Genomic DNA, 21,623 nt, shown 5'->3' on the forward strand with positions numbered 1-21,623 from the left:
AACATTAGAAAGAAAACCCCAACAATTAGACAAAACCCTGGAAGAAAAACTCAATTTTAAGAACAAGAAACCTCCAACAGGACTGGGCTCAGGGAGGGGCAAAGAGTGGGCAACAGGACAAAAGGCTATAAAATAGTCACACAGAGAGAGTGAAGAGAAGTGAATCAGAAACACTGAGAGCATCATGAGACCAGCAGCCTACAGTATAACTAAGGCCACATGATCCAGCCTTAACTATGTGTGTTGTCAATCTTAAAGTAGATGGTGTCTGTCTCCCAGATTCGAATTATGAAGAGAGGCCTGAAGCTGAAGACTTCCACTGTACTGGTGAACGAGCGAATAGCTTCATTAGAATACAGTGCTGCAAGGTCTTTAAGACAGAGCAGGGCCTGCTTTTAATCAACGTCATTTTAAATTCAGATGTGGATATAACAGGGTGCTGATGAAGAGGAGCTAAAGTGGGAGCGATGCTGTGTTTGTCCTGTCCCAGTTAGAACTGTTGCTGTGACATTTGGGAACAGCTGAAGGCTTTTCAGGGAACGTTTAGGATAAAAGTAATAACTGCAGTCGAGTTTCTAGCAGAACTCTGACACAGGATGTTTCAAATTGTAACAATGTTGCACAAATAAATGAAGACAGTCCTACATATTTGTTTAATACGCACACTGAAGGACAGCGAATGGATTGAATAAGATCCAATACAATACAATGAAGTGTTATAATAGTGTAATTAAATAGTGATCAGTGCTTTTAAATGCTTCACTGAGATCCAGCAGGACAAACAGAGTCAGACTAAAACTATTCAAATAAACAATTCTGCCTGAAGTCATCAGTTAACTGTTTGTCACCCAGTCTGTGCAGACAAACAAAGGGAAGGTCAGAAATCGTTCTAAAATTAGCTTTGACCGCTGAATCAAATGATGTTGTTTGATGTAACAGTTTGATGACTGATGCCTCAGAAGTCTGTGGTACATAAAAAATCTGTGAATATGTTTTACCTTCAGTTTCATTTCACGACTTTGTTAAACATCATTCTTACTGGTCGTCAGCCACAGCTGAGACCAAACCCACTCTGCTCTGGGAACTCTCTGTGGACAGAGCTTTGATTGTGTTCACATGAAGCAGCACTATGAACGGCTGAAACAGCATGTTTAAAGGAACTGAAAAAATGGGAAATATGATGTGAATAGTTTGCTTTTATGAGGTAAACAAATCTGCCTAATTTGCCATTTGAATGATGACAGCAGGCCTAAAAACTCTGGTTTTTAGATCCATATTCGAGGATTCACCTGTTATAAGTTCTGTTTTAAGAGAAATCCTGCCAGGCTTTAGTCTTCTCTGTGTGCTCTGCCTCTTCTTCCTGTCTGCTGAGTAAAGCAGCTCATACCAAGATAAGCTAATTAAAAGCAATGCTTGTTTAATCACCACAAAATGGGCAACAAAGGGTGTTTAAAAAGTGCTGCTCACACAGAATCCAGTCAATTAGAGGACAACCTTCCTGGGAGAAGTTGCCTTCTATTTTAGGTTAATGCACATGGTCCCTGTGCACGTCTGTCCACACACACTTTCTCAGACACAGTCTTACTGATGCAAACTCAGTCTCTTTGTGCTCACCAAGTGCTGATGCGGGAGTTTTGATTCATTTAAAGCTCTGCTAGAGTCACAGATCTCACCGTCATTTTCAAGACAAACACTCGGGACTCAGAGCCGGCTATGGAGGACAAACAGCTAGCCTGCCACACACTCGTCATCATGCTGGTGAGGCTCAACTCCACAATATCCTCCTCTTCTTTGTTCTGCTTGTCTTTCTTATCTGTCCTCACACATCTCTCAGTCTATTTCCAGCTCTTCAGGTCCACTTCCCTCTTCCTCCCTTCTGCTTTCTGTTTTCTTTCATACGAGCCGCTTTGCATTCACCAGATAACGACACAAAATTCAATTTCTCGCTGAGTTACCTCCCTAATGGCTAAGTGGCGGTGTGTGTGCTGCGTGTTGAAGGCTGAGGCTGGTGGGTGGCACACAAACGGATGTTCCTGTGCTGCACTGAGTTGGTGGCTGTTTTCACATCAGAACCCAGAAACGAGCAGCGGCGTTTGGCGCAGCACAGCAGGAGGCGGTGAATCGCAGTGGCAAAGAGGCTGCATGATGTGGAGGAGCTTTCCATAGACAAAAGGCTGAGTGCTAACTGCCACAGCAAACACGCACATGTGGAAGGGCCGCAGTGTCGAATGACAACACAGCAGTGTCTCGCAGCCTGTGTGGGAGCAGAGCATCTATCCGTTTCCATTCATTATCCTTCCTCTACATTGAAGTCTAAAGCAGCCATTTGATCTCGTTTAGATCAAAGGAACACAAAGACTCTGCTGCATGTACAGGACATACAGCAGGATCATTAGGAAACAGCTAAAAGTCTAACCTAACAACACTGCAACATTTAAACAAAGCAAATGAATAAATGGAGCAGCTTGTGAATTATACATGGGCAGCAGTGCAGTGACCAACAGCAGCAGGTATCACAGTGAACGGGTGAATTAAAGTGTCAGTGACAGGCAGCATGGAACTGGCACATGATGTAATACTTGTTTAAGTTAGTATCAGTCCCGAAAAGGAAAATGCAGCAGAAGATGTCCTCACAGCCCAGAGCCAACAAAACCCTTTCACCTCAGTTCATACAGAAACCAACCACTGAAGAGTCCAGGTCATTCAAAAGACACGAGACATGGAGACTCCTCCCTCACAACACACGGAACAACAAAAACACAATAATAATAATAATAATAACAACAACAACAACAATAACAATAATAACAATAATAATAACAATAATAAAAACAACAACAATAATAATAATAACAATAATAATAACAATAATAAAAACAACAACAACAACAATAATAATAATAATAATAATAATAATAATAATAATAATAATAATAATAACAATAATAATAACAACAACAACAACAACAACAACAACAACAACAATAATAATAATAATAACAACAACAACAATAATAATGATAATAATAATAATAATAATAACAACAACAACAACAACAACAATAACAACAACAACAACAACAATAATAATAATAATAACAATAATAATACTTGTAATAATAACAGTAGTAAAAAAACTAACAGTATTATAAGAGAAGTCAAATAAAATATTTAAAAATAAATCCTTTGCAGGATGATTTTATTAGTAACTCTTGCATGTTGTACAACAGTGGATCTGAATAATCTGCTGCTTGTCCAGTAAGTGTTGCACAGGGTGGAGAGGACTCTGCATGATGGCTGGCACTTTGTTCTGTCACCTGCTTTAGTCGGTTAGTGCTACCAGCTCCAACATTACTCTCCACAGACACTGAGCTCACTGCAACGGACTGACAGGAAGTCTCCAGCAAAGTGAAGGATCACAGTTCCTGCAGGAAACAGAGCCTGGTCATCCTGCTCATCAGAGCTTCTGTGTTAAGTCTTCCAGTTAAGCCTGCAGTCACTGTGGATACTCATACTCCACCACATCTTTTTGTCTGGAGCTGAACACCGTTTCTCTGATCTGGAGTCAGCTGCCTGCATCATTCAGTCCCAGAGCTGCTCTACATGCAAAACCAAGCTGGGCTGAAGTTTGTAGAAGGCATGAAACAGGCCACAAAGTGGAGAACTTAACTTGAATTCACTTAGGAGGAGTTGCCAAAATATTTATTCTACAAGACAGAAAACATAAACTGTGTACCTGGTTAGGGTTACCTGGTTGTGAATCGTTACCCACAGAGCGTGACAGGGATTTACTAACAAACTGACTAAAAAGTGAATAGATGGACAAACAAGCAGCAAGTTTCTCTTATTTGTTGTAACAGAGTGTTGGATCCAAACTGACTGATTCTGTTTTCAGAACTTTAATCATTATTTCTGTCGACTTTTATACATTTTTAATGGTTCACACATTAACAGTGTTTATAAACACTGTTATTACATATATTTCCAACCATGCTGGGAATTACAGCTCTTAGCTATTATGTGGGCTAAAGCCTGCTACATTCTTTGATTAGACAAGATAATCAACAGCATACGCATTCCACTTGCTTTGAATACTAACAGTCCGGTAAAACATGCACTAAAATGGATAAAAACCGAAACTTGAAACTTTAAAAACTGAAAAAATCATGTTTAATCTCGACTTTCTTTCAGCCCATAAATCCCAGCTCTGCTGCACTACGAGCTCTCCCAGCTGAATGTGACTGTTCCCACCGTGAGGTGGATCACCAACAGCTCCAATCACCAGCGTATCAAACTCCTCAAGTGATGATGACACCACAGTATTCAGGCAGCACCATCATCTCCCAGGACCTAAACTGGGAGCTTTAACATCAGTTCCCTCCTCCAGATGGGACAGGAGAGGATGTACTTCCTGCATCAGCTGAAGAAATACAACCTGCCAATGCGATGGTGATATTTTACTGCTCCATTGTTGAATTTATCCTCACCTCCTCCATCACCATCTGCTATGCTCCTGCCGGGCAGGTGATTGGCTGCAGTCTGCCTTCCCTATAAGACCTGTATAACTCCAGGACTCTGAGACAGGCAAGCAAAAATGCTGCCGACTCCTCCCACCCCGGGCATAAAGCGTTTGTGACACTCCCACCTGGCAGGAGGGTGCAGTCCATCAGAACCAACAGCTCACAGCGCCCACTCACCCCGGGCACTGCTCAGTTAATGTCTTACAATAACACACTTATTTACTCAGGCTATTAAAACGTTGCACTCTATTCAGTAAAAGCACTTTGCACAGCATTTCCTACATATATTGTTTACTCCCCCCACTCTTTACCTTACAGATTCCTTCATTTCTCATTGTTATTCTATATCTACATCTGCAGGCAGATATAGACACGAAGAAGTAAACATCCCATTGTTTACTTCTTCAGAGCCACATATGTGCCGTAAAGACCATATATGAGATCATCTATTCTGTACCACTGCTGAGGCTGACACAGTCCAAGACAGTTTAACTTCTGCAAATTTCAGAATAAGTTTAATAAGACTGATATTAAAATACATCCTTCCTCCAAACTACATTTAACTCTGCAGCTCCTTCAGCAGAATTAAATAAAAGAAAGGAAAATGCAAACGATAACCACCAGTCCAGATATATTTTAACATACGGCTCAGAAACAGACAGAGCATCTCCTTGGTAGATCTCATACTTGATGGTGACTCTTGGTATTGGATGGAAGTTGGCCTCTAGTGTTGTTCGCCACATCCCCACTGAGTTCCTGATGGAGGCTGGACGGGACGACCTGTTGTACAGCAGCCTCCTGTGTGAAAAAGGCTTAATTTGTTGCTATGACTTTATCTTCTTAGCCAACATCTTCTTCTTACTCCTGCAGTCACTCCAGCAGAGCATCCATTCTCATCTCTTTACGTCATCCTTCCTTTATCATCTACTTGGTTCTCTTGTATTAAGGCTCATTTGCACAATAGAGCCCTACTCTAAAAATACTGTCACAACTTTAGGATTGTTCACGAAGAGTGGACCTAAAGAGTCGGTGCTACACATGGTCTAAATCCTCCTCTAAGCACCATCTTGTCATTGGAACACTGCCTATGTTAGGTTGGTTATTGGGATTGTGCGCCCAGGCAAATATATACTCATGATTAGCTTGTTACTGAATTCAAATAAATGTGTGTACAAATTGGCAGATGATGAAGCCAACAGGGTTTTTTGACTTACCCAAACACCCTATGGCACATGCTGTTTCACTTCTGCGACCTTGACAGTATCCTGTCCCACCAACACAAAGTCCCAGACATTGTATTGTGGCCAGAGTGGTTATACAGTCTACAAACAACCAGTGATCTGTTATTCGGTGCTGCTGGTATTGTTGTCTATACTTCAGGGGTGACATATGCTGTTGGAATATTAAACAATTCTCCTTTTGCCAGACGTTCAGACCTTTGGGGTCACAGATCTCCAGAAGTAAACTGCACTTGTTACCAGTGGCATAACATTTATTTCTTCATCTTCCACATCACTCACATTTTCACTCCCATTGGTGCTTTTAAATCATGCTCACATTTGAGCTCTCTTCCATTAAGTTGCCTCTCCTGGACTCTCCATCCCCCATTCAGAGAAGACAGAGGTTCTGTTGATGCATGGATTGTCACAGGCTGGGTCTCTGACCCAGCGCTCTGAGTTCATTTTGTATTTGTCTCATTGTAGATTTGTGATTAGTTTGTGTCATTCCTATTTAGCTTTAGTTAAGGAAAGGCAGTTATTATTTATTGTTTCCTTGGTTTCTATGTTTGAGTTCTTGTATCGTTCATCACGTGTTAGGTCTGTTAAGCTTGTGTTGTCATGTCTAGTTTCAGTGTTTCCTGTTTTATTTTGAAGGAGTCGTGTGTTCAGTGCTAGGACCAATTCTGTTTACATTATACATGCTTCCCTTAGGCAGCATCATTAGAAGACATAGCATACATTTACACTGCTATGCAGATGACACCCAGCTCTATCTGTCCATGAAGCCAGATAACACACACCAATTAGTTAAACTGCAGGAATGTCTTAAAGACATAAAGACCTGGATGGCCGCTAACTTTCTGCTTCTTAATTCAGATCAAACTGAGGTTATTGTACTCGGCCCTGAAAAGCTTAGAAATATGGTATCTAAGCAGATTCTTACTCTGGATGGCATTACCTTGGCCTCCAGTAATGCTGTGAGGAACCTCGGAGTCATTTTTGACCAGGACATGTCCTTCAATGCACATATTAAACAAATATGTAAGACTGCGTTCTTCCATTTGCGCAACATCTCTAAAATTAGAAATATCCTGTCACAGAGTGACGCTGAAAAACTAGTTCATGCATTTATTACTTCCAGGCTGGACGACTGTAATTCATTATTATCAGGATGTCCAACAAACTCACTGAAAAGCCTTCAGCTAATCCATAATGCTGCAGCAAGAGTCCTGACAGGGACTAGAAAGAGAGAGCAGATTTCTCCTGTTTTGGCTTCCCTTCATTGGCTTCCTGTTAAATCCAGAATTGAATTCAAAATCCTGCTCCTCACATACAAGGTCTTAAATAATCAGGCCCCATCTTATCTTAATGACCTTGTAGTACACTGAAAAAACGGGAATTGGCAGGCTTTTGAATTTGCACAAATGAATTTAGTTAATGCTACACAAGCTTTTCATGTTTCTCTTATTTACATGATTAAATAAAGTACCATTTACTTGATTATAAACAATACTGAGAGTACTCATTTTTCTTGCATTGATTTAAAGTGACTAAATTAGAATACCGGTACTAAAACCATTGTAATCATGTTTGACCACAACCGGAAATGATGCAATATATTCAAAGACAACAACTAAATATGATTGGATAATACGACCTAGAGTCTTATCCAATAAGACAACAACATAATTTAGGGAGAGCGCAATTGACCGCCAGATTCTGGAAGTCTGTTTAGCCACATGCAACCTTTGGCACTGAGTCAGGCATACTGAGAAGGTAAGTAATTTAAATACATTTGTTTTAGTTGGGTACGTTTTCACAGAATTGTTGCAGTGCATGCTATATGAAAAGTAATCTGTAATGCATCTACATGTTGTTTTTACAGTGCTAGCTAAAGTTGGTATTAGCTTTGTGGCTAAAGCTGAAAAATAGTAACAAATTGCACATAGTCGGAAGAAAGCAGCTGTTGTCGGTCAGATATGGAATTTATAAATGTGACAGAGAGCACTGACGTTTTTGATGGCTTAGCAAGTTAAAACGTCACTGAGAGAGCACAATAGTGTTTGTGTTACTGGTGCTAGTTATTATGGCTACAGTGGCTAATTAGTCCGGCTGTAACCGTCAGAGTTTAAGAAGCTGGGAGCCCCACAGTGCCATACCTTAATTCTTGCTGCTGACACACACTCGAGTTATAATAAGGATCCTGCCACCTTAGACGTGGGTTTAAGAACCTGTGCCCATAAATGCCAAATCATTTTTCCATTTAGTTGTTTTAGGTGAAGTGTCACTTACTTGACTATTCTATCGGTCATGCCCAAATAATACAGCAGATATCTACAAGGAGATAAGTTTGTTCAACAGACTATGTCTTATTAAGTGATGTATTGTGAATTTTCCAACATCGTCCTAACAAAAATTAGGACCCTCCCCCCCCGTTTTTTTTTTCTACTTTGTGTAGAACATATGTGAGCTGCTTCTAAAAACATTATGTATAAATGAGAGAAAGATTGGTACTTTAAAGAAACCATTGATGCTCTTCTGGACTGGAATACCGTTTTTCAATTAAAATTAATGTTTTTTGTGATGGTGGAATTTTTACCTTTATGATTACAGAAGTCAAAACATCAGATGATGATAGCTTACCATTTAAACTCCCCATCTCTTGGCAAGTCTGAATTAGAGGTCTCAGCTGTATCGGCTTTTCTAGTGGATTTGCTTAAAGAGGAGATAGCTTAAGTCATTAGGTACATATTCCCTGACATTCTAGAGGTCAACCTTGCACAGTGTGTGACATTAAAGGGCATAACTTATAGAAAGGGAATGGTACTGGCCCAAAGGACAGCAGGTGGACTGCCAGAATACTGAAAAACCATATCTGCATTGTACCACAGCATATTCTACATTGTCAGAGAGCTTGGTGGCTGGTACAGAGAGCACGACAGAGCTTTTGAGCTCCGCCCAGTATCCACAAGAATATTAAGTTAAGTGGTAAGCGACCCATGTTGTAGGTGACGTCAGACACCGGAGATTTTGGCGGAGAAAAAGCAAATGGTAGCATAGAGTTTAACAAAGGTTTTTCAAGCTTCAGTATTACCAAATATACTAATCAATTGTCATATAACTAACAACATCTGTTTTATCATCTCTAACACCCTGGAGGACAACGGGGAGAGTTTAGACGCTCTCCAAGATTACATTGACCGCTGTTTTCAAGATTTAGTAATGAAGAAGGCCCAGAGTACATCCTCCCCGGCCAAAATTGAGACGCCGTCATCGAAGAGATGTCGCCTGGCAGACTCCCCCGGTACAACATCGCCTGCCGGCAAAGACATCGCAGACATCCTGGAGTCAATCGACAAGCGATTGTCCAGTTTCGATGCGAGGCTGTCCCTGGTGGAGATTTTACACCGGGAATTTAAATCTCTGAGAGAATGCCTGGAATTCAGCCAGCAGCAGGTGGAAACGCTTGCCGCTGAAAATGCCACGCTACGGGAGTCGGTCAAATCTCTCACCGATAACGTGACCCAGCTAAACATTGAAAATAAAAAAATAAAAGAGTCCGTTATCGATCTACAAGCCCGTAGTATGAGAGATAATCTTGTGTTTTCTGGTATTCCAGAAACTGCCGGAGAGGACGCAGAGGCAACGGTGAAAAGCTTCATTAAAATCCACCTGAAGCTGCCGGAGGACACCGTAAAGAACATCAACTTCGATAGAGTACATCGCTTGGGGGGCGCGCGGTCGCGGACCGGGAGACCACGGCCGATTGTGGCCAAATTCGGTCAATTCAAACAGAAGGACCCCGGCACCACACCGTGGTTATATTGACTGCACTCCAGATAAGAACCCGCTACACTCTTTTCTTATTCATTCACACTTTCTCTTTTAACATGGATTTAACCTAGTAATATCAATATGATGTCATAGCAGATATAACACCGTCACCCTCCGTCATTGCTTTAATTGGAATGTTTCCGTTTCGTTTCTTTTTTGTTGTTGTTGCTCACAGTTCATGTGGTTTCTTTCTTTCTCTTGTCTTTCACTGCTGTGATCACCCACTTCCCCACTCACCTACAAACAACACCCTCTATTTCTCCATATTTTCACACCACGATCACGCAAACACATCAGCTCAACGGCAGCACATTCACAACAGCCTCACAGCACGCACAGACTTGCAGGACACATAAGCAAGCCACGCTTGTTCATATTAGTGAATATTCACACACATAGTCAGACTTATGGAGCCTCTCACCACACTTCTTTTTCTCTTTCTATTTACAAACAAGGGATGTTTCCACATTCTCTCCACCTGTCTAAACGAAACACCCAGCGTACATCATTAGACATACACACACAATTATGGGCATGCTGAGGTTTGTCACATGGAATGTAAATGGAGCTGGCACCAGAGGAAAGAGGTTAAAGATAGTTAACCAGCTTAAAAAACTACAGGCAGATGTTGTTTTATTACAAGAAACTCATAAACCTGTCACAGGTTTAAACGAACTTAAAACACCTGAGCTTCCTAACGTGTTTGCAGCCTGTTATAATTCTAGACAACGGGGAGTAGCAATTTTAATACATAAAAATGTTAATTTTACAGTACTCGATACAGTTATAGATCCAGAGGGTAGATTTCTAATTATTAAACTATCAATATTGAACAAAAAACTATGTATTGTAAGTATATACGGTCCAAATGTTGATGAACCCTCATTCTTCCACGGATTTTTTAGTGCACTCTCTGAACACCTTGATTGCACACTCATTCTTGGCGGTGACCTCAACCTTGGACTAAATGAAGACATGGATAGGCTCAACACAACAGGAACTCAGCGCAATTGGCAGTCCACAAATATAATCAAACAGTATATGAGCGACTTTGGTCTTTGCGATGCATGGCGCTCTCTTCACCCCACCAGTAAGGAATATACTTTTTTCTCGCATGTTCATCACTCTTACTCTCGTCTGGATTATTTTTTGGTCAGCAGCTCACTGCTGTGTGACATTTCAGACACTGAGATTCATCCTATAGCTGTCAGCGATCATGCTCCTGTATCTTTAACACTAATGCACAAGAATAATACTACGCCAAGAAAAAACTGGAGATTTAATATATCACTACTTAAAGATGAAGACTTTATTAAATATTTTAAAAAGGAATGGACTTCATATTTAGACTTTAATGACACTCCCGGAATATCTGCTTCTGTTCTATGGGAAGCAGGGAAAGCTGTGATGAGAGGTAAAATAATTTCTTTCTCATCACACAAAAAGAAAGAAGAAAACAAACATATTCAGGAATTAGAAAAAAACATCAAATCACTAGAAGAAGCCTACGCATGCGACCAAGATCAGGAAACATTGAACAAAATATGCAAAACAAAACTAGAATTAAATGAAATTATTAATAGAAAAACACAATTCCTTATACAAAGACTTCGCTTGCAGAATTTTGAACACAGTAACAAATCAGGTCGATTTCTAGCTAACCAGCTAAAAATAAATAAAGAAAAAACAACTATATGTGCTGCTAAAGATTTATCGGGGAACACAATATATGATCCTGGAAGAATAAACAACATTTTTAGGGATTTCTATGAAACTTTATACTCACCACAAATAAACCCATCTAAAAATGAAATTGATCTGTTTCTTGACAACGTAACTCTTCCAAAATTACTAGACAGTCAAGCAATGGAACTGGATTCGCCACTGACGCCAAGTGAACTCCAGGAAGCCCTGATAAGTATGCCCAATAATAAGGCTCCAGGTCCAGACGGCTTCCCTGCAGAATTCTACAAAGAATTCTGGATAATTTTGGCACCAGTATTCCACGGCATGTTGCAGGAAATCGAGGAAAATGGCAGACTACCACCAAATATGAATTCTGCCAACATTAGTCTCCTGCTAAAACCAGGCAAAGACCCTTTATTTCCCTCAAGCTATCGTCCAATTTCTCTTTTAAATGTAGACCTTAAAATAATCTGCAAAGCTCTCTCAAAGAGATTAGAGAAAATGACCCCCCTCTTAATTCATCCTGACCAAACTGGTTTCATAAAAGGTCGGCACTCCTCAACAAACACTCGTAGATTACTTAATTTAATAGACTACTCATACGATAAAAACATCGAAACCATAATATTATCTCTAGATGCAGAAAAAGCATTTGACAGAGTTAACTGGAAATTTTTATTCGCAACTTTACACAAATTTGGTTTTGGAAACTCTTTCATAAACTGGATAAGAATATTATACAATTCCCCAACAGCTCGTATCAGAACAAATGACCAGACATCCTCCAGCTTCTGTCTCCTGAGGGGCACCAGACAGGGATGCCCACTCTCCCCTTCACTTTTTGCAATTTTTATCGAACCTCTAGCAGCAGCATTTAGACAGGCTACAACAATTAAGGGCATAAAATGTAAGAACATAGAACATAAAATCAGTCTCTATGCGGATGATGTGTTGCTTTTTCTGCAAAACACACAAACCAACCTCTCTGAGGTAATTACTTTAATAAACTGGTTTTCAAGAGTTTCAGATTATTCAATTAACTGGCCAAAATCTACAGCTCTCCCCATTAACTGCTCCTTCCATAACTCTTCCTCTGCCCCACTGCAATCCGGAAATATTAAATATTTAGGTATTAATGTCTCTCCTAAGCTTTCAGACTTAACTAAATTAAACCACACCCCACTTCTAAAGAAAGTAGAAGGCGATCTGACTAGATGGAAATCTTTACCCATATCACTCATGGGAAGGGTCGCCACTATAAAAATGATGATCTTGCCAAAAATAAATTACTTATTTTTGATGATCCCTAACAAACCATCACAAGATTGGTTCAGATCTCTGGATTCATATATTTCCAAATTCCTTTGGAAAGATAAACCCCCGCGTATCAGCTTAAAAACGCTACAAAGAACCAAGGATAGAGGAGGATTAGATCTGCCTAATTTTCACCAATACTTCTTAGCCAACAGGCTTCAGTTCATCTCAGAATGGTTAAAACATACCTTCTTAGTTGAGCCCTGGCTAGATGTTGAACAGGCACTATGCAAGGATCTAGAGATTTCAGACCTACCATTTATTAGCTCAAACATCAAAAGACATGAATGCTTTAAAAGTATCAACATCAGCTTTTCTCTGACAGCATGGTGGGAGTTTCTAAAAATAACGAAGTCTTCATTAATCCCATGCAAACGTACACCTATCTGGAATAACCCTGACATATTACAAAACAATAATATGATTAATTTCCCAGAATGGAGTTGTAAAGGAATTAAATACTTAGAACATATATTAGAGGGAACAGAATTTATTCCATTTGACAGACTAGTTGCACAATATGGGATCAACAAGACAAGATTTTTAGAATATCAACAAATTAAATCCATAGTAAAAAAGAAATTTAACCTCAGTCAAGTTGAATTACAAACACCACTAAGTGCGGCACATTTTCTTACTCTTAAATCCCCCAAATTATTATCTAAAATATACAGAACACTTTCTAAATTAGATGAATCAATATCCCTTCCTATTGCAAAGTGGGAAGCAGATTTATCAGTCAGCTTAGACCAAAACTTCTGGTCTCAGATTTGCTTAAAAACCTTTAAATTAATTAAAAATCCCAGTCTGCAATTAATACAATACAAAATACTACATAGAGTGCACTATACAGGTCATCAGATGTTCAAGATGGGCTTTACATCTTCCAACAACTGCTCACACTGTCAAGGCAATACACCAGACAATTACATCCACGCTCTTTGGTTCTGTCCACCAGTGCAAAAGTTTTGGCGCGAGATATGTGAAGACTTATCAAAGTGTCTGAAATGTAACATTCCAACTTCCCCCTTAGTGTGTTTACTGGGCAGCTTAGATAATAATAATAATAATGGATACTTTATTGATCCCCATGGGGAAATTACTTGTTTTTCTCTGCATTTGACCCATTCACTCAGTGAAGCAGTGGGCAGCCCACTAAGCAGGCGCCCGGGGAGCAGTGTGTAGGGATGGTACCTTGCTCAGGGGTACCTCAGGGTAGCCGTTAAGTGGATTCGAACCGCCGACCTTCCGATCATGGGGCGACCACTTTACCTACTGAGCTATCCCTGCCCCCCAGATAATGTCACTTCAGAAAAGAATATAGCCCATATGATTTTCACTGCCCTATGCATAGCCAAGAAAACAGTCCTCATGAACTGGAAAAATAAAAATAATCTTAATTCTAACCAATATAGAAATTATCTATTAGATTACATTAGTCTTGATACAGCCTCTGCCACCACATCAGATCAATTGCTCTGGGCTCCTTTTGTCAGCTCCATCACCTAGTGGGGGTGGGGGGTCATAGTTTGGTCCCGCCTTCACTGTTGTGATTGGTGTGGGGGTAGGGACAGGCTTAGGGCGTCGGGGGGTTCCCCGGAGGCATCTTCCTTGGGGGGCTCAACCCGGGGTAGCGGTCCTGTCCGGTTGGGGGCTCTGTTGGCTCTCAGGTGACTGTTTCCTCGCGGCTGTGTGCAGCGGGGCTAGGGGAGGGTCTGTGCTGACGGACGTGGGTTACTGACCTGGTAGCCTGGCTGCCCCTGGGTGGGTCCGGGATGGGCGTGAGGTTCTGGGGGCGCTCCGTCTCTGGGCTGGGGCCCGGGCCGGGCCTCGGGGGCTTGGGTCCTGGTTGGTGTGTTGCCGGGGTTGTGGGCGGGTGGGTGCATGGGGGCCCAGCCCTGGAGCAGGGTGCCGCCGGTGCGTCGAGCCACCTGGGGGGCTCTTCAACTGGTGGGGGAGATTGTCACATCTTGCAGGAGCTTTCCTCTCCTCAGGAGCTCCCTCTGCAGGAGGGGGAGATACAGGAGAGGTGGAGGAAGATCTCAGCCTGGGCGTTTACTGTCTTATGTAGTCTGGAAGATGAGTGGATGGTGGGGTGGGTGCAGTTTTCTCTGTGGTGGGGTTGTGTGGACTGTCCCGGGCTCTGTGGGGCCGGGAGGCACTGCTGCACTGGGCCCCGGTCTGGATGGGCCTGGGCCCCCTTTCCCTGGCGGGTCGCGGAGTGTGAGAGTGCCTACTGGGGTCAGCGGGGGAGCTGGCCCCAGGGAGGGGTTACCTGCCCCTCCCTTCCTTCCCTCCCCATCTCCAGCTGCCTTCCTCTTCCCGCTCCACCACAACCACCCACACATGCAGGGCCTTGGAGTAGGGGTATGTCACCAGGGTGCAGAGGAGGCTACCCCCCCTCTGTCCCCTTCTGGCTGCCTCTGCCTCAATTTTATCCCACAACTTAGACATTCACATTATTCACACTCTCATTACACATACATATAGGATCTTGGGGGTGGGCACAATCACGGAGTCCAAATTACCATCAGGGTGTACACCTCACCCCTGGCGTCGTTGCCCACCTCTCAATTTTAAATACACTTAGACATTGAGGGCTATCAGGAGGGACTATGCGCTTACCTGCTGCTCCTTGGCAGGTAGCTCCATGCCCTCCTGGGTTTTAATTGCACCTTAGAACACACATGCATCAACACTACAATGAGTGGGTGGAGGGAGGTTTGGAGTCTTCTCCCACCCCCATTCTCTGCGGCCTGCTGGAGCGGGAGGGCTAGGAGGAGTAGGCCGTCCGACTGCGGTCTGGAGTGTGGGGCCTTCCTGCTGCTACGGAGTCGGGGTGGTCTGCCTCTCCCCACCGCAGGGAAAAGGGTAACACCACCTGGGTCTGGGTGCGGTTCCCCCCTCCAGGGGCAAGGGTACCTAGACCCGGTTTGTAGAGTACGCTTGGGGAGTGTGATTGTGTGTACAGCGTCTCTTTATGTCTGTCTCCACGTTGGTTGAGTGTGGAGTGAGTGCATATGAGAGCATGAGGGGGGGGAATGGATGTTTGTGTCTGTGTGTGCCTGTATGTCTGTGTCTATATGTCAGGTTGGGTATCAGACGCCACCTCTCTGGGGACACCTCAGGCCCTCCAAGGTTTGGAGGCCTATCTCCACCCACCACCACTTCCCCTGCCAGTGGCGGACTCCCTCAGGTGTCGGTGCGTTGGTGGTTCTTTGTGTCTGGGGGTGGGCGTCCGGGTACACACCGGCTCACTCCTTGGCGGCCGCTTATCGGGGCCTGGAGCCTGGGGCTCGCTCGGGCCCCTTCGGAGGTGGGGTGCCCCCGGCCTCTCGGCCTGGGGCTCGGTCACTCAGGCACAGCTGGCGGCTGGCGGAGCTCACGGGCGCGTCACTGCAACTCCCCCTGGCTTCTGCTCCGCGGCTGCTGAGTGAACCCTCATCTGGGACTCTCCTCAGCTCTTACTGGAACAGTGGCGCGGCTGCCCCTCTGTTGGTCTTCCATGGTCTCTTGTGTTCTGGGGGCCTCTGGATGTCTGGAGTTTTGATCTCCTCCATACCCGCTTCACACCCTGGAGGACGGGGCTGTCGCCCCCCCACACTCCCTAGTAGATCGTTACATGGAGAAACCTTTGGAATACAAGCGCGCTGATCCACACAGGTATGCACACGGGTGTTCACTGCTTGTAGACCCAAATTACACCTTTCTTGGCTGCTACTTCGAAGCACATCTGTCCTGCGTGCTGCACAACAACATTGAATATTTAGTATTTACTGCTGTTTACACTTAGCTAGATTAATGCGATGGTGTTGTGTTTAGTATGTTGCTTTGGGTTTTTTTTTTTTTGTTTTTTTGCTTGTTTTATATTCTTCTCTCAACAGGTGATCCGGGAGATTTTTTTTTTCTCCCCCCCTTTCTCACTGTCCTTCTCCCCTTCTGTTTTTCTTTTCCTTCCTCTTTCTTTCTCCCTTTCCTATCCCTCACTCATGTCTGTCCCGTCTGTAACATCTGAAAATAAAATATAATAAATAATAAAAACAAAGATCGACCAAATGGACCAATACGGCAATGCCTCGATGATCCATTTGGCAAAGTAAATCCATTGGGTATCCTTGTTGGTCTTCAGACAACAATTCTGATGGCTAAAGAACCAAATGGGACAGGCAGAAAAAAAAGGAAAAAAAAAAAAAAAGAATATTCACTCTCGCTTCACTCTGTGAACTCCTTGATACTTATCCATTGGTTGACTATGAGATTGGATCAGTCCACATTGTGACTTTAAAAAGGCATATAGAAATAAAAGGTGTTCATATAAGTGTGATAGGTTCAGTCGCATGTATTTCATTAGATAAATTCTTTTTTTATGTCTGATCTTTATAACTTTGACTATTGGGTATGGATAGCTTTATGAAAACTAAACTGAAATTATTCTTTCTGAATGTCTGATATTTAATTCTTTTTTTCCTACAAGAGTCCTATGGGGAGTCCTATGGTCCTAAAGACTGTTTTGGCTGACGGAACCTGTCGAAGGCTCACTCTCTAATGGAGCGCCTGAATCAACTGAGGATCTCATCGTTGAAGTCAAGAGACAGTGTTGTCTTCAGGGCAGTTTCAGACTTCAGTTTATGGATTCCTTGTTTGGGAATGAGTTTCTTAACCTTACCTCAGTTTCAGAAGTAGCAGACAAAGGGACTCTTAAAGCTATTGACATGTCAAAGCCCACCACATGGACATAAAAAAAGAGTAACAGAGTTGGTGAAACTCAAGATGGAAAAGACTTTCATACAGAAGACATGAAGTTGTTCGTGATGCACCAATGGTGGAGGCTTTCATGGCAAGATGGCCTGCTCTATTTGATTTCCATGAGGTAAGGTTTGCCTCATACACGGTGTTCTTGTGGTATTAGCCTAAAATGGTTAAGGCACAGCCCATTGACAGCCCATTTCTTCAGCATGAGTGATTGCAGCCTTCTTCCAGGTATTAAACCTTTGAAGCTCATTCCTCTGTGTTCATGTTTTCAGATCAACGCTGAGTTTAAGAGAATTGCCACCATCCCCCCTTAAACAAAGTTCCTGGCTCAGCTGGCTCTCCACTTGGACAACCTGGTGAAGTTGGTCAACAGAAGAGGAGAGCTTGGACTAATACTGAAAAGAATTGTGGCATAAATGGATAATGTAAGTGATAAAGCCTGAACATTCACTCGACATGGTAAATGGTAAATGGCCTGCATTTGTATAGCGCTTCACACTACATTCAGTCATTCACACACTGGCGATGGCAAGCTACATTGTAGCCACAGCTGCCCTGGGGCGCACTGACAGAGGCGAGGCTGCCGGACACTGGCGCCACCGGGCCCTCTGACCACCACCAGTAGGCAAACGTGGGGTTAGTATCTTGCCCAAGGATATTTGGTATGCAGCCAGGAGGCAGCCTGGGATCGAAACACCGACCTTCTGATTAGTGGCTGACCTGCTCTGCCACCTGAGTTACAGCCACCCATAATCCTCTTTGGATGAAACTTTATAATTGTGGAAGATTTCAAATGTTTTCCCATGATAAATTCTCTCATTTTGTATTTTTACATCTGCTTGTTTTTTTAACCTTCACTTTGTCAACTTATTATTAATTGCCAGTAAACCTATTATTAATTTGTGTGCCTTTACTTTAAAAACATTCATGTAAAGTACACTATTAAAATTTAAATGAAGGACAAGGGCTGAATGAAGATGCTAATTACATACATTTCATTTCAGTGTGAAGATGTTGATGCTGAGTGTGTCAAGGGAGTGTGTATCTACATGGGTGAAGACCCTGGCATGCTTATCAGGGAGTATGTGGTATGTACTTGTCTTTTTCTTTTTTTTTTTTTTTTCGGACTTTCCACAGTGTGTCATATTACTTACTTGGCATGAAATGACTAACATGGCTTCTTTTTTACAGGGCATGGAAGAACGTGCCATCAGTGAGACTGTTGAAGACACCACTGTTTGAATTTATCTTCTTAAAGAGCAAACTTCAGCAGATGAACAAGAGTTGTCCTTGCAGGCATCAGGGTGGCGAAGACTTTGGATAATGTAGCATTTGCTGTGATAATGCTATTTGGACTCATGTATGCATTAAACCTTACCTACCCTGTGGACCTTCGCTACAACTTTGACGTTTTCCAGAAGGTTTTCATGGAACTGGATGGAGCTAAACTCTCTAAAGTTCTTGCTTTCAAAAACCATCTGTTTCATTGAGAAATCAAAGACTGCACTTCTGCAATTCTTTGCAGTTTTTCATTTTGTGTTCAGTAATGTTATACTGCTTATGTTTTTATTGTTTTCCCCTCATGTGACTGCAATGCAGGATGATTTTTCCTTTTGGTATCATATTGTAAGAAATTTTTACTGACTATTTTTAGCAATATGTTCTAAGTCAACCTTAATGTCCTGCTTACATGTTTAAAATGAAGATTAAAATTCATGTAGGTGTTTGGTATTAGTTATGTAACAATGTCATTTAAGGCTCAACTTAGTTGAAATCTTGTACATGTAAATACTTGTACAGAAGCTGAAACTGTTGTCAAATATTACACAAGTTATATTTGTGTAAATCTGTTTATTCATAAAAGCGTGTTGCTTTTTTTTTTTTTAGGTAGTCTTAATTTAGTTTACATTTTCAATTATGTAATTAATACAAATGTTATATGTAAGAGATGACAGGATCATCTATAAGCACTCTTTTATTTGCTGCTAAGGTCAGTTTTTTGTGAAATATTTGCAAATATATTCTCAAACTAACTTTTTCTTTTAGTTATTTCTGCAGGCTTTCTTTAAAAATGTGTTAACAAGTTTACATGGATGTGATTTTGGACTTGTTCATGGCAGAATTGCTGCTTTCACTGCTGTTACAGTTTAATAAAGGTGAACTGTTCAGTAGCACTCACAGTTTTTGCCTTTTTTGTCAATAATGACCAGTTAATATTTCAATTGAAAAAATTAAGTAGGATTTAAAGCCATAATTTGTGTTGCAGGACCATAATTGCAATGTGTTTACATTACATAATATCATTGCATACCACTGGCAAATAAAAACAAGTTGGTGTTAAACATTAAAATATATTGACATTATGCAATACATTCATATTATGATAACAGATTAATATTAGTACATCAAACATGATTTTTTTTAAAGTAATCTGATGTAAATAAAATACTTTGATTTGACAAGCATTAATTACTTGAGGGAAAGTGGAAAATTAAGTCAGTCATACTTATTCATATTATGTGGGACTGATGTACACAATAAAATCAAGTAAATTGAAAGAACTTTTTTTTTCAGTGTACCATATCACCCTATTAGAGCACTTCGCTCTCACTCTGCAGGCCTACTTATTGTTCCTAGAGTATTTAAAAGTAGAATGGGAGGGAGAGCCTTCAGTTTTCAGGCCCCTCTTCTGTGGAACCAGCTTCCAGTTTGGATTCAGGAGACAGACACTATCTCTACTTTCAAGATTAGGGCTGGACCAGGTGACCCTGAATCCTCCCTTAGTTATGCTGCAATAGACATAGGCTGCCGGGGGATTCCCATGATGCATTGAGTTTTTCCTATCCAGTCACCTTTCTCACTCACTATGTGTTAACAGACCTCTCTGCATTGAATCATATCTGTTATTAACCTCTGTCTCTCTTCCACAGCATGTCTTTATCCTGTCTTCCTTCTCTCACCCAAACCGGTAGCAGCAGATGGCCGCCCTTCCCTGAGCCTGGTTCTGCCGGAGGTTTCTTCCTGTTAAAAGGGAGTTTTTCCTTCCCACTGTCGCCAAAGTGCTGCTCATAGGGGGTCATATGATTGTTGAGTTTTTCTCTGTATCTATGAAGCGCCTTGAGGCGACTTATGTTGTGATTTGGCGCTATATAAATAAAATTGAATTGAATTGAATTGTTCTCTGTTCATTGTATTTAGTTTCACTTCCCCTGTCCTGTCATTAGGCTCATGTCAGTCAGCTGTTCCTCCATGTGTTCCCATTTCCCCTAATCACCTCCTGTGTATTTAAGTCCTGTGTTTTCAGTGTGTCATTGTCAGATCGTCTGCTTTGTTTTCAAGCCAAGAAGTTGTGTCAAGTTTCCTCATGTCAAGTCCATGTTCCTGTTCTAGGTTTTTAGTTAATTTAGCTCACCCAGTTTAGTTTATTGTTAGCCTTGCATTTTGCCTTTTGTTTACAGTTATTTTGCCAGCCTCAATAAACGGCTCGTTTTCTGTTATTCAAGTCATGTTTCACATTTTGTTTCCGTCTGCATTTGGGTCCACCCTTCACTCTACACACAGTCAGCCCAGCTGATTGTGACAGGGATGAAATCTTAAGCTAGCTTGAAATAAAAGTGAGAATTACGGTCATGAATGAAGTGTGCACAGCCTGTCATAGTGTCTCTGTTGCTGTATTGTTTAACAGTCACTGCCACTCCCAGCTGATGTTCTGTCTGCCTCACTCATGGTGACCCTTTAGTTCCTGCTGCTCCTCGGTCCTGATGTCCCCCTTTGTCATGCTGCTGTTGTGTACGACGAGCACTTTGAGGCAACTGTTGTTGTGATATCAAAATCAAACTGAGCTGAATGCTCGTCTGTCCTATGAGAACAGAAAAAAACAAAGACATCTATTCTGACCTTACCCCACTATCTACCTATTCCTGTTGAACAACAATTAGTGTTGGAATTCTCAGCATTAAAAAGCCTCGGAGCTGAGAAAATTTTGAGGTGCTTTTTAAATATAAAAGCTGTCAGAAGCTGTGAAAAATACTGGAGGATTATTAACAAAAGAATACACATACGGAGTCACAGTGAGTGACTTCCTTTTCTTACGTGTATAAATGGAAATCTGTTCTGACAGCTTAGCTGCTGCTTTCCTTCCTCATGGACTCAGTCAATCTGAACATATAATAATAATAAAGAAGTTTAATGAACTATTGTGGTTATTCTTATTATGATTTTAGTCAACAATAAATGGTAAATGGCCTGTATTTGTATAGCGCTTTACTAGTCCCCAAGGACCTCAAAGCGCTTTACA

General features: G+C 41.8%; 1 pseudogene; it reads left to right on the top strand.

The window, feature by feature from the left end:
- Positions 1-288: 288 nt before the first annotated feature.
- On the top strand, positions 289-18,816 carry LOC146637983 (uncharacterized; annotated as a pseudogene).
- The last annotated feature ends 2,807 nt before the right edge of the window (positions 18,817-21,623 follow it).

The sequence above is a fragment of the Diplotaxodon limnothrissa genome, linkage group LG2 (genome assembly GCF_057381915.1).
Source record: "Diplotaxodon limnothrissa isolate DT_005_m linkage group LG2, D_limnothrissa_male_GT1.1, whole genome shotgun sequence".
In the NCBI taxonomy this organism is placed as follows: Eukaryota; Metazoa; Chordata; class Actinopteri; order Cichliformes; family Cichlidae; genus Diplotaxodon; species Diplotaxodon limnothrissa.